Source organism: Suncus etruscus, chromosome 18 (genome assembly GCF_024139225.1).
Source record: "Suncus etruscus isolate mSunEtr1 chromosome 18, mSunEtr1.pri.cur, whole genome shotgun sequence".
Taxonomy (NCBI): Eukaryota; Metazoa; Chordata; class Mammalia; order Eulipotyphla; family Soricidae; genus Suncus; species Suncus etruscus.
Genome location: NC_064865.1, coordinates 15,355,467 through 15,368,900, shown reverse-complemented (window position 1 = coordinate 15,368,900; position 13,434 = coordinate 15,355,467). Strand labels below are relative to the sequence as shown.

The 13,434-nt window shown below is 35.2% G+C and overlaps 1 pseudogene; it reads left to right on the top strand.

Moving 5' to 3' along the window:
• Positions 1-12,871: 12,871 nt before the first annotated feature.
• Positions 12,872-13,006, top strand: LOC125996875 (uncharacterized; annotated as a pseudogene).
• Positions 13,007-13,434: the final 428 nt, after the last annotated feature.

Below are 13,434 nucleotides of genomic sequence, written 5' to 3'. Positions count from 1 at the left end.
AATCCTTGTGTTTCTCAGAATTGGAGGGGAAAAATAATTCCCACTGAAGACAATTTTACCCATCTGAGTTTTTCTCAGTAATTCTACTTTGCCAATATAGTAGATGTAACAGGTCACTACTAGTTATAATTATTTGAGACAAATTTGATGAAAATAGCCATATATGAGTGAGGTTCTTTTACATCTGTTCTTGGTTCACTTTGTCCTTTGCATTTTTTTCAGCAAAAAGCATTGTAAGGCCTAAAGAAATGGATGCAAATACAAATGAGATGAAATAATTTTTAAAGACAGAGCCCCAGAGATCTATGATGGGAGCAGGCACATCAATATTAGGTTTGCATTGACTTTCAACTCAATGTATTTTGGCTCTTCTCTCCTAATATGATGAGTCATATAACATATATTTCTTTTTATTTAAAATTGAATCAGGTCCTCCATGATCCCTTGCCCCAGATATCACCCCATTGATAGTGAAATTAAGTTCTCATCACTTGCTCTGATCTGACCTTACTGACAGTGGTTGGCCAGGCAATGAACTAAACAGGGGATACATTAAGAAGAGGAAAAAAAGTCAAATTGCATAGATATGGAGAATCAGCATGAATGGAAAATCTAAAATAACAGAAGTGAGGAAGGAGAGACAGAGTTGTCATTAGTGTGCTTGATACTCTCCTATCTTCTCTTCCAAATTTAAAAGAATCAGATACCCCCTTAAGGCTCAGTCTACAGCATTTGGCATATTTGGTGTCTTTGGAGTCTCTTTTGTTTAGAGTTGGAGTGGTTGTGGTAGTGGTGTTGAGGAAAGAGTTAGTGTGTGTCAATGATTTAAGGTAAAAGTAAGCTAAAATGTGCAAAGCAAACTATCATTAGAGCTAAAGGAGTGAAAACTCTGCTTGGGACTTGGAACAACTTACAACATGTGGGAAAAAGAACCAGATCTGTTATGGGAAAGAGAAGCAAGGACTTGTTTATAGGTGGATGTGAAGAATGGATGTGTGAATGTGTGTGGTTGCACAGGTGCAGTTTTGGAGTAGTATAAAACTACCAGTATCCTTTTTTTTTTTTTTTTTTTTTTTTTGGTAAAATGGGGATGGTAGGAACATTCTCAAATAAGGACACACTGGGGTTTAAGACATGTAAGGGCAGAGAAAATATTTTCCCCTAAACCTCTGGGTTTTGCTTAGGCTGGTCAGACAATGAAGGATTATTAGGAGTTATTAGGATTATTAGAAGGAGAAAGGTATGATAGCACCAGCAGTAGGGCATTTGCCTTGCAAATGACTTAGGATGGACCTGGGTTTTATTCTTGAACATCCCATATGGCCTCCTAAGTCGGCCAGGAGTGATTTCTGAGCTAAGAGCCAGGAGTAACCAACCCCTGAACACTGCCGGATGTGGCCCCAAAATCAAAAACAAAGATGCAAAAAAAAAAAAGGAGAAAGGTAAAAATTTAATTTTTAATTTAATTTGTACAGGTTTCAGCATAAATGTAAATAGGAGCAAAATAAGAATATATATCCTGTGCAAGGAATGTGGTAGGGGCGTAGGATGTCAAAGATAGATGAGAAATACTTATATGATAATTAGGGAATAACTCATATGACAAACTCTTTTATTTACCAGAAATCACAAAAATTTATTTCTGGTAAAAATTCAAGTTCTGAGTAATAGTCCCAATTTTCATTTAATTAGCTAAAGGAGTGGTAAAAGTTCTTTCTGAAGTTGTCAGGGCCTCCATTGATCTTAGCTTTCAACAATGTGCATGCCAAATCAATACTTCTTAGTAGGGTCTGTTCCTAACATTTTGGGGCATCTTATGCTTCAGTCACTTAGCACCACAACTGTTAATAGAAGAAGCACTCCTACATCTTAGAGTTGCTATAATAATTATTAAATAGTGCTGGTGATCATAAGAAGGTGTGAAAGTGATAGTCAGGTAAGGGTCATCGAAGGACCTTGAAGGTGATGAAGATACTTGGCCTGAAGTGGGAAGTGAAGAAGTCCATGTTTTAGGTAGACCAATATGATAGCAGTTTTGAAATTCAGCTCTTTTGAATAGGATGGTTTCAAAGATTCAGAGATAAGAGATCAGTCAGCACCAAAAGAAAATTACAATTTCTGCACTACCAAATTAAGGAATCAATATGGATATGAAGGGCTCTGAAGATAGATCAAGTGAAGTAAGAAGCAAAATGAAGTCTTGGGTTTGAAATTGCACATTGTTTGGCCTTAAAACTACTTCTGGGTATAACACCTATTATAAAGAAGCAGATGTAGAGATGAGGATCCATAACTTTAAAATATTTTAAGTTTCAGGAGATGTTGGTAATTGACTTCATAGGAGATGGGACAGTTGATGACATGGGGAATTGGTTTTAGAAATAGCGAGGATAATGTCTACAGAAGGGAAATTTGCCGGCAGGGGAATGGGATGAAACACAAGTAATAAGTAATATTTGTTGTGTGTGAGCATCACATAGGTTAATTATTCACAAGATAGGCAAAATTAGTTAAAATAGATTGTTAAACATAATTGAAAGCCAGGTCTGATAATCTTGAGATTATGCACTTTTGGAGGTAAACAAGAGGAAAGGAAAGTTAAAGATAAAAAATTGATTTCAAAAGATCTGAAAAAATGAAGAGAAAGTATTTTATTTATTGATTTTTTGATTGGTTTTTGAGTCACACCCAGAGGCACTCAATGATTAAGTATTTTATTTTTAATAAATTATTTTTACATTGAACCACCATGAACTACAGTTACAAAATTATTCATGATTGAGTTTCAGTTATACAATGTACTAACAACATCCTTCATCAGTGCATATTTTTTTTTTTTTGGTTTTTGGGCCACACCCGGTGACGCTCAGGGGTTACTCCTGGCTATGCGCTCAGAAGTCGCTCCTGGCTTGGGGGACCATATGGGACGCCGGGGGATCGAACCGCGGTCCGTCTCCTAGGCTAGCGCAGGTAAGGCAGGCACCTTACCTCGAGCGCCACCGCCCGGCCCCCTCATCAGTGCATATTTTTTGACACCAGTTTTCCTCCTTTCCTTTCTCCTGCTCTCTCCCGCTGCCTACATCTTCATGTTCATCATCATCTTCATTTTCATCATCATCATCATCATCATCATCATCATCATCATCATCATCATCATCTTCTTCTTCTTCTTCTTCTTCTTACTCCTCCTTCTACTTCCCTTCTTTCTCTCCACTTCTTTCTGGTTCTCTTCTCCTTTTCTCCTCTTCTCCTCCTTGTTCTCCCCTCCCCTTCCTCCTCCTCCTCCTCCTTCTTCTTCTTTCTTCCTCCTCCTCCTTCTCTCCCTTCCTCCTTCTCCTTCTCTTCCTCTTCCTTCTCCTCCTTCTCTTGATCCTTTCCTTCTTTCTTTTTCTTTGTTTTACCTTATTTTCGTTTAGACATTGTGTTTTGCCATATTGTTAATGAAGGGGTTTCTCCATTAAACACCCAAGTAAGAGAAGATATTTTAATCTTTGCTTGTTTTGCTTTGCTTTTGAACAAATGATTAGGGAAGTGAGCTGTAAAATTATTATGGAAGGGAAAAGAAGAAAGGAACATCTGTATTTGTCCAGTAGGTAGACCTTACCATTGATGGATGTCTAGAAGACAGATATATCTTGTCATTTAGGTACTGTCATTTATGTACTGTTTAGCTAGAATATGGTTATTCAAATTGTTTTAGAAGACATGTATGAGAAAGAATGAGCATGATTGTATGTGGAGGTGGGGATGGGGCAGAATTGAAATTCTTGGAGCTTTTGTGGTTAATCTGAAAGCTAACTTTTGTTTCTAACTTGAAAATTATTATTTAAAAATGCAAGCCATGTGATGGATCAACTTGTTTTTTGTTATGATCCAAGAAAAGGAGGCATCTAAATTATTGTCAGAAATAGAGAACTAGATAAATCAGCATAGAATACAGGAAGGAAAAATGAGTCCTTGAGAGTTAGCTTGCATGTACCAAGCTGTTGGTAGATCATCATCCTTTTTCTAGAGATTTATAACAATTTGATAAAACAATTTAGTCCCCAAACACATCTACAAATTTATTTTGACTTGCTTTAGATTATTTATTATTTTTAAGCTATGATAGTTTGTGTGTTGATAAGATAGGCTTTAAATCTTGACCAGATACTCCTTTAGATTCTCATAACTGGTAGGACTCGAAACTGAGTGACACTGGTTGAAATCAAGATTAATCATGTATTTGGGAGAGATTTAGTAACATGAGCTAAAATATTATTTTGAGAATGTAAAATAGCAGATTCTGGGATTTGTTCTTGATTTTTAATTGCCATATTTGCAGACTTCTATTTCGGGTTTGTTCTTGATTTTGAATTGCCCCATTTCTGTAGATTTTCATTTGTACATTACCCAATAAAGGAATAAATAAACTATTTTATGAAAGTAAAATTAATGACAGAAATGCCTATTAATATGAAAAACTGGATTTCAATATTTATAATAAGATTCAAATGTATTTTGATTTTTTGAAATAGAGTAATAAATAGAAATGTATTATATAGTAAAACTCACTTATTTATTTATTTATTTTTGGTTTTTGGGTCACATCCAGTGATGCTCAGAGGTTACTCCTGGCTATGTGCTCAGAAATTGCTCCTGGCTTGGGGGACCATATGGGATGGAACCATGATCTGTCCTAGGCTAGTGTGGACAAGGCAGATGCCCTACCGCTTTCGCCATCTCTCTGGCCCCAAAATCTACTTATTTGATCTTTGACAAAGCAGTTGTCTTAAGAATCAAGCATGTGACTATTTAGAATTGAAATGCTAATGAAAATTTTATTATCACTAATTTTTTCTTTGAAAAATTTACCACTGGAAATATTTCCTTCCATATTACCATATTTTTCCATTTTCTGTGCTCTATTATTTTATTTTTCATATTTTTCAATTTTTCATGTTATCAAGAGAAATATTTCTTTAGGGGTATGAGAACAAATGAAAAGAAAGTAGAGGTAAGGAAAAATACTTGAATAGATATTGAAGGGATCTCTTATTGTCTGCAGAACAAATGTTTTGAAGATCACACAAGTCAAGAGGGTATTTTATCTAGAGAAAAATTTGTTTTTATTAAAAAAATAGCATTTTTTTAGTAGAAGGTAGCCATTGAATCAGTCTTTGAATCAGTAACTAATTTTGTAAAAAGCAAGCGAGGCCTACTGCTTTAAAAGCCAGAGTTGGCTGATCATTTTGTATTTCTCAAATAAAAAAAAGGCAAAGAAATGTAAAAACTATGAGGTGATTGGTGAGAAGGCACATTTTACAGGGTATGTCCTGAAGTAATATAGAATTAACCAATTCTAAACTATTTATATCTGCCATATACTGCTGGTCAAAACTACTGGTTAGCATTGTGACTTTGAGTGACCTTGCAAAGATTATATGACTTTTATCCTGTTACATTAAGTAGATTATAGAACTGTATGGCATATATTTTGAAAATAATTTATTTTAGGAGATTTAAGTTAAACAAGTATTCACTTTCAAGTTACTCTCTCATTTTAAAAAATTACTCAGAACCTGTTTTATTTTATGCCAGATCTGAAACACTATAGTAATTGTATATGGACACCTTTTGAGTTTTACCATACCTATTACATGAATAGTAAATGTTGAATATAAAATATATAGTATATATATAACATAGTACAGTATACTTTCACATGTACTGTGGGCTTTTGATTGGGCATATATATTGCACACTTTACATAAAAATATGAGAGCAAAATTTCAAAGTTTAAGAGTATTAAATTTTTTTTGTTTTATTTATTGAATTTTGGCCAAGTCAATATGAACTCTAGTCACGAATATTCTCTTCACTCATTTAGAATTTAAGTGTGAATGTGAAATTTACTAAATACCTATAGCATATACTATTAATGAATTTCTTAGAAGATAAAAAAAAACAGAAATTACTTAACATTTTGAAATTTCCGGGGAGAGACAAAATCTAGACCTCTATTTTAAATAAGTGCAATCATTTTTTGATTAAGATACAAAGTCAGCATTAATATTTATTTGATGAAATGATTTGAGAAACTACAAAGCATTAGGAATTGAATTGTGAATGTACTTCTGTGCCTCCGGTGAGAAAGAAATATGGAATATTCATGCAAGTCTCTAGAGCTGAATTCATTCATTGCCAGGGGCAGCAAAAATTCTACTGTAATTTCTGGATTTTTGAATTTTAAATTTACATTAACAAGGAGCCTAGATTTGTTATCTCTCTCCTCCTACCCTGTCTTAATGAAGATATGACAAAATTTTCCTGGCCAGGTGATTTGGCCACTGAAAGAAATCACACATTTCCTTTCAAAGACTAAGGCATCTGAGCAATGGCATGGCGTAGAAGTAGAGTCTAGTTGCAGGTTTTGCCTCTGCTTTCTACCTTAGATAGTTTTCTTTTAGAAACTATACAGGTGTGGTCAAATTTCTTGATCTGTGTCCTCAGTTATTCGATTGTGAAGTGATGGCAGTCTTGCTGCATTAGAATTTATTGTCAGTAATTTGCAAACAGTTGTAAGGTTTTAGAAATTTCTGGTCTATATTAAGGGCACGTAATATACAGGAGCTCTTGTTATTTTTAATATTAGAGGAATTATATAATCAATTTCCAGTGGGTTCTGTAGTGATATCTGTAGTTTTTTTTTCTAAGCTTGGTAGGGGAGCATTCTTCAAGACGCCTGTTCACTTTACATGTAGAAGATATTAAAGATATTTTAGAGAATGTCAAAGAGATTCCTGTGTTGTGGCAACCAGTATCTCTACAATAGTGTGCTGAAAGACTTAAGATCACTTCCTGAAAAGATTCTTATTTGAGCCATGGTTGGGGTAGCAGATAGTGCCATAAACAAAAAGAGTAAATACTTTATTAGAAGACAAATCATCCTGGCAGCAGGAAGAGATCAGCTTTGATCTAATTGAGGAATCTGATTAAATCCCATCTAATGGAATGATCAAAATAGCAAAGTCCTTTGTAGACAGTGAGGTGAGGATGCTATAATTTGCAATTTGACTCTATCTGGGAATAGATGCAAAATCAGCAATTTCTTTCGGTTACAACACAGTTTATAGAAATGCCCTAACAATTATTTGTCCTACTGAATACTAGCTGGCAAGTCCATTTAAATCTGAGTAGATTCTGTAATAGAGATTTCTAGGATTTTTAACCTGCTAATGCCTACATATGATATTGCTTGGAATGTGCCCAGAGTGCAGCTTACCAAACTAGAGTTTGGGACATTTGTTGGGAGCTAGGTAGAAACACAGAATTTGGGAGCCAACTTTGATGCATTGAATCTGAACCTGCAGTTTTAAAGGGTAATTTCCCAGCCCACTGAAGTTGGTTCTATATGTGGTTTCGTTAAGATTTATGTGACTACCAGTCATTCATCATTGGAGGGGGTAAAAAATAGGACCTTAGCCAATGAATAGTAGGTGTAAGAGCAAGAGAACTAGAGTCTGAAAATGCCCTTGGTGAATGGACTAATGAGGTTGTTTTGAGGACACTCTAAACTGTGTTCCTCTCCTGTAACAAAGGCACAGGATGGCATCAGGTATTTTGGAAGAAGTCTGAGTTAACAGCATTGTGTAGAAGGCTAGGAATAAGGGTCCATTCTCTTCCCCAAGAACCAAAGGGCAGGTACATGTTCATGTTGGAGTGTCAGCATTTACTCATGTGCAGCCAACTTAACTGAGTTTGAGTTCTTTTCAGAGAGATTATTTTTGTTAGTACAAAGAGTTACACTTCTGTAAGTATTTTCTATTTTGAGAGTGGCATCCACTTGCAACACCCACCCTTCCCACATACACACACACCCAAATGAACAAAATCTAATTTTGTTAGAGGAAAAGAAAAGCATCTGATCCTTTTGAAAAAACTGAGCCAACTTTGGCAGCAAGTATGTGGGATTTATCCAAATTGCCCAGAATTATAACTGAATCTATGAATTTTGATATTCTATCCACGTGCAAGCGGAGCTATTTATTAGTCTAGACCGATAAAAAGTCTAAAAGCAGTGACAATAAAGAATACTAGCTTTGAAACAGTAAGTGACTCTGCTTTTCTCTGAACATTCTCAGAGAGTGAAGCAAATGGGACTTTTTTCTAGATACAGGGCCAGGCCCCCAAATTTTAGAAATGCTTCCAAGCAGGTATTTTGTGGGCACTCATTGTCTGACCTCACATAAATAATATAATTCTGCATCTGAGCCTAACTATGGGGCACAGGTAGAAATAAAACCATAATGATATGTCTATGATCAAAAGCAAGACACATTAGAGAGAGTGAGATAGAAAGAAATATATATCCTTCTTACATCTTCTGAGATTATTCCTGCTTTGCTAGCTGGGCAAACAACAGGAAGGAGCCTGCAATGGAAAACAAGTACTGGTAGGATAACAGTCCTAGGAACTAGCAGTCACAGCAACGTGGGAACCAATACAACAAATTAGCCAGAAGCATCCAGCTCATAATCGCTCATGAGTGCAGTTAAGCCCCTCTAGAGTGTAATTGATTGAGAGACTAAGGAAGATGTGACAAGGAACATAGGAGGAATAGAACATTGGAAGTGGATGAGAAAGGAATGTTCTGTCTCATACGGGTCCACTAATAGGTAGACTCAGCAACTGAGAGTTAGACTCAGATACTGAGAGAATCTAACAATTAAGGAGCTTGAGGGGAGAGGGAAGCAATAATTCTAGGTAAACACCACAAAATATATTTTCTTGCAAAAGTTCACAGGAAAAGAGGCAAGTGTGGCTTTAAAAATTTCATTTAAAAACACTGATTTTTAATTCCTGAAGAAAAGATCAGAAGTCGATTAATCATTGTGTTCACAATTTAGCAGTACAACTACCACTAAATAAGTCTGAGGGTTTTATGTATATTTATGCTTACATTTGTACTTAGCTTAGAGCTTTAAGTATAGACATATTAAAGGAGAGAAAGGAAATTATTTTCAAACTTAGTCCTTTCATGCACTGATTTTACTTTATTTTACTTTAATTTACTTTTTTATTTAATTTAGAATAATTGTGAATTAATATAGTTTATCACTTAATGATAACTATGTCAATTTAATAGAATGATCAAAATCAGTCAGGAAGCTACTTCTGACATATTTCTTTTTTATTTTTGACATATTTCTTATTGAAATAAGTTGTAGGGTTTTTCAGATTAAATATTCTGTTTGTTAAGATTACATAGCAAATTCTGTTATTCAGAATATACTTCATTGGTTTTATTTCTAATGATCAACATGAATAAAGAGAGCTGAGAAATCATCAAATATTGTGAGTCTCAGATAGAAGTCTGTTTGGTATTGATTCTACCTCTTAGTCAAATAGGTGGGAATGTGTTCTTATTATAATGGGAGTGTCATAATAAAATTGTATATAAAGGGCAAAATCTGGCTTATTTCCCAGAAAGTATATTTCTACCAAAAAAATAAAGGCAGTGATAAAATTATTAAGCTGAAGCATTACTCTAGTGTGGAGGTGAGAAATTAATAGTCAAATCTGGCCAACTTCCCACTTTTATAAAGTTTTATTGAAACGCATACACACTTATTTCTTTTTATATTGTTATATTATATTTTATATTATATACTTTTCTTTTTCAGTAGTAGAGACAGAGACTATTGATAGTAAAATTGACCTATCTTTTGATTCTTCACAACAAAAGTTTTCTATATCTATTCTACTGTTTTATGTCTTAATTACTCTAGAGGAATTTTTTTTGTCCTCAGTGAGGAAACTGATGCACCAGAGAATTTTTGCAACCTACTCAAAATCATTTCACACTCAGTTTAGAAACCAAGATTCCAATTCTCTCAGGCTGCTTCCAGAGCTTATGCCTCTTACTGCTGTATTGATTGGCGATATTAATTCTGTTCTCAAATTTCCTCTATCACTGTTCTGTAAAATCCTACTCTAGATGTCTTGTAATCATTCAAGTTCCTTGCTTGATGTTGAAGTGAAATGGAGGAATAAGATTGATTCTTAGTCCTTTTAATGGAAACAGGAAGTCCCAGATAGTTGCCTAAAATTTATTTATGTTGTAGGGGAGCTAGTTGTATGGATGAATTGAGGTGATAGCAAATCAGAGCAAATGTGAACGAAGCGAGGCAACATATTAATTTTTATTTAATTTTTTTTGGAAAGGGGAAAATCATTTTTTAAACATGGGCCTTCCATACAGGAGGCTAGGCAGAGCCCAATAAAAATAATTTGTGGGTTGAGTGAAAAATTGAAGAGAAATAACCTAGGTGTACTCTCCTAAATCAAATTGTGGGGGTGAAGGAATAGATATGGGGGATTTATTGAAGACGGAATTCCATCTTGGATTTGGTTAATTGAAATCTCTGGAATGGTTTTCAAAACCAGAGAGAGTTTTGTCAAGAGTATCATATTGTATTTCATGGCACTGAGCATTATGGAGTTTTCAAAATGTGGGATAGGAGAAAAAGAAAAATTCATGAATTTTTTAAAATATCATAATCATAACCACTTGCTTTCTTAGTTTTCAGTTGACATGGGGGAAATATCTGTCTTTATGACAAGGTTTGTCTTCAGATCTTTATTTGGACCTTTATTTTTAATTCTCATAAAAACGTGTCAATTGGAACACCTGTATACAGAACACTTATTTAAAGTATAACTCATTTAGTTTTCCTCCATGCCTCCTACTCTAGACTTTTATTGGCATGGTAACTTTTTAGATCCATGTGGTGTTTAAATCTAGTATTGTTTATTTAAATCTTCTTATAAATAAGCATCCCAGTTGATACATAGATAGTCTGCAGTTTGGGAAACATTGAGAAAGAAGTAGGGAGAAAATAATCTAGTTAATGACTGATATACAGGTCTGATCGGAGACATTGGGGTAAGAGGAAGTTACAAACTTTAGAGGTATTTAAAAATTAAAATATATCAGAATGATTTATTAATTACATATAATGTATGGGTTTCTCTATATTTGCCCAATAACGTCCTTGCTTGTTCTGAAAACACATACAATTACATTTTTATAAATCAATATTTTTTTGGAAAAGCTTGATTAGAATGTACACTGAAAAGGGGATCTTTATACATAATACATACTTTTCATGCAAATTATAGGGATGTAAACCCTGATAGAAAGGGGAATTAAGCTATATTAAGTAATTATTTCTATGATCAAACTGGCCACTAAAGAGCTAATGAAGACTTGCCTCTGAGCCAATATCATCATAATTTTTTATGTAAGAAAATGTCATTTGGTTGATAGCTCTTATCATCTCATACTCGGATGACCAGATTTTTCAAATTCTCAGACTTCACAAGTCCACACACACATCATCCATCAGAAAGAATCTAGAAGTGGAATGGGAAGTTTCTCCCATGCATTTGAAAGAGACAACTTTGAGATGTTTACATTTTGATTTTGTTGTTCAGGCTAGCACAGGAGAAGAGCACACACTTTTGTTATGGGTCCATGTGACATACTTATTTGGAAATGCATATAGCAAAGAGACTAATCAGAAGTGGGTTTTGCCTCTGATTAATGGTGTAACTTTGGCCTCCTTAGCATGTGATTGGGTAGTGATTTTCAGTAACACCCAAATTGCTATTTTCTAATAGGAAAGCAGTGTCAGGAGATGAATAGAGTTTGGCTTCAAGGAGGAAATAGAGATTCCAAGAATAGGAAGAGTTGGAGGAGTTGGTCTCTGCAGAGGCATGACTTGAAGCTAAAAAGAGTGTATTGGATGAGTTAAAAAGTATATAGGAAAAAATTGGTTTGTACAGATGAGAAGGGAACAGATTCTAGGGGATCTTGTAGGTTATTCTTGGAATGTTGGATTTCCTTCTAGGCATTGTGGAGGAATAGAAGATAAATTTTTGGGAGACTGCAGATGTAATAGCTAAGAAAGGAGCTAAACTTGAACAGTGGCCATTAGGCCATTAAGGAAGGGGATAGGATGAAATTCACTAGCAAACTTGAATACTTAGGGGCCAGAGAGATAGCACAGCGGTGTTTGCCTTGCAAGCAGCCAATCCAGGACCTACGGTGGTCGGTTGGAATCCCGGCGTCCCATATGGTTCCCTGTGCCTGCCAGGAGCGATTTCTGAGCAGATAGCCACGAGTAACCCCTGAGCACTGCCGGGTGTGGCCCAAAAGCCAAAAAACAAACAAACAGACAAACAAAAACAAAAAAAAATCTTGAATACTTATAACCTGTATGATAAGGGTGTAAAGAATTTCCTTTAATGACAGTCTTTGTCCTATTCCCTATCCTTCCAGGAAGATGATTGAGCTTTGGATTTATTATTTTATTCTTTTCACTTACTAATGATACACTTGTGTCTGAAACTTTAATATTTCTTCTCTACAAAGAGGAATAATAAACTTGGTAGTTATGGAGAGAAAGCTAACACTCTCAGATGGTGTCTTGCACATACAGAGAAATTAGCTTATAAATGTGATTTGTTAATCCTCTGGCACTTCCTAACTCAACTATTAATTCAGTCAGAAAAGAAGTAGCTAATAATATATAGTTGATGCGTCAAAATAATGATGCATCAGAGGAATAATTAAATCAAATATCTTAAGTGGATCATCTCCATCTTGTATCATGGCAAAGTTACCAGTAATGTAGTGCTGGAAATTGGACTCTGACTACTCAGATTAGTGATAAAGGATTTGTTTTCTACTGAACAAGGCTGTGAAAGTTGATCATTACACAGTGCTAGTTAAAGATCAGACTGAATCCCTCTGCGCATCTTTACTTCATGTCTGAAAGTTGACTTGCTTTCTTGAATATTGAGTGCTGGGCAAAAGTGACTGTGGATACTTACCTGGCAGGGGAGATATCATGATCACGAAGATGGTTTTCCCAGAGCGAGGCTCACCCATTGCATTTCGGGTGTGCTGACCCCTGTGATTTCCCCAAATGTGGGAAACTCGACTGCATATTATTAAAACAAAAAAGTGACTGTGGACAAGGAAATGTACCAGTACAAAGCACTGACAAAGCAATGCATATGTGTTGGTTCACAATTTCCAACTTGGTTTCACCCAAAACAAAGATCATTCTTGCTTTGTTTACAATTCGGTTTCACCTAAAAGAGAGATTTTCTTATTTACCATTTCGTTTTATATGTCTCAAGCATAGCTGGGTGGGAATGGCTCAGAATAGGCCTCTTGTCCTTACTCCACCACCTGGAGGTGGTCTCTGGATTATTTCCTGCTACAACCCCTGCTCTAGACACATTTCTCCAAGGCATGTGGGGCTTTTACACATGTGGATTTTCTTTTATTTTTTTTTTATATAGAAATGAACACTAAATCAGGGAGACAGAATTGAGTCCTGATGTCTTTTTTACAGTGTTGGGGCACCTTTGTGTTGTGTT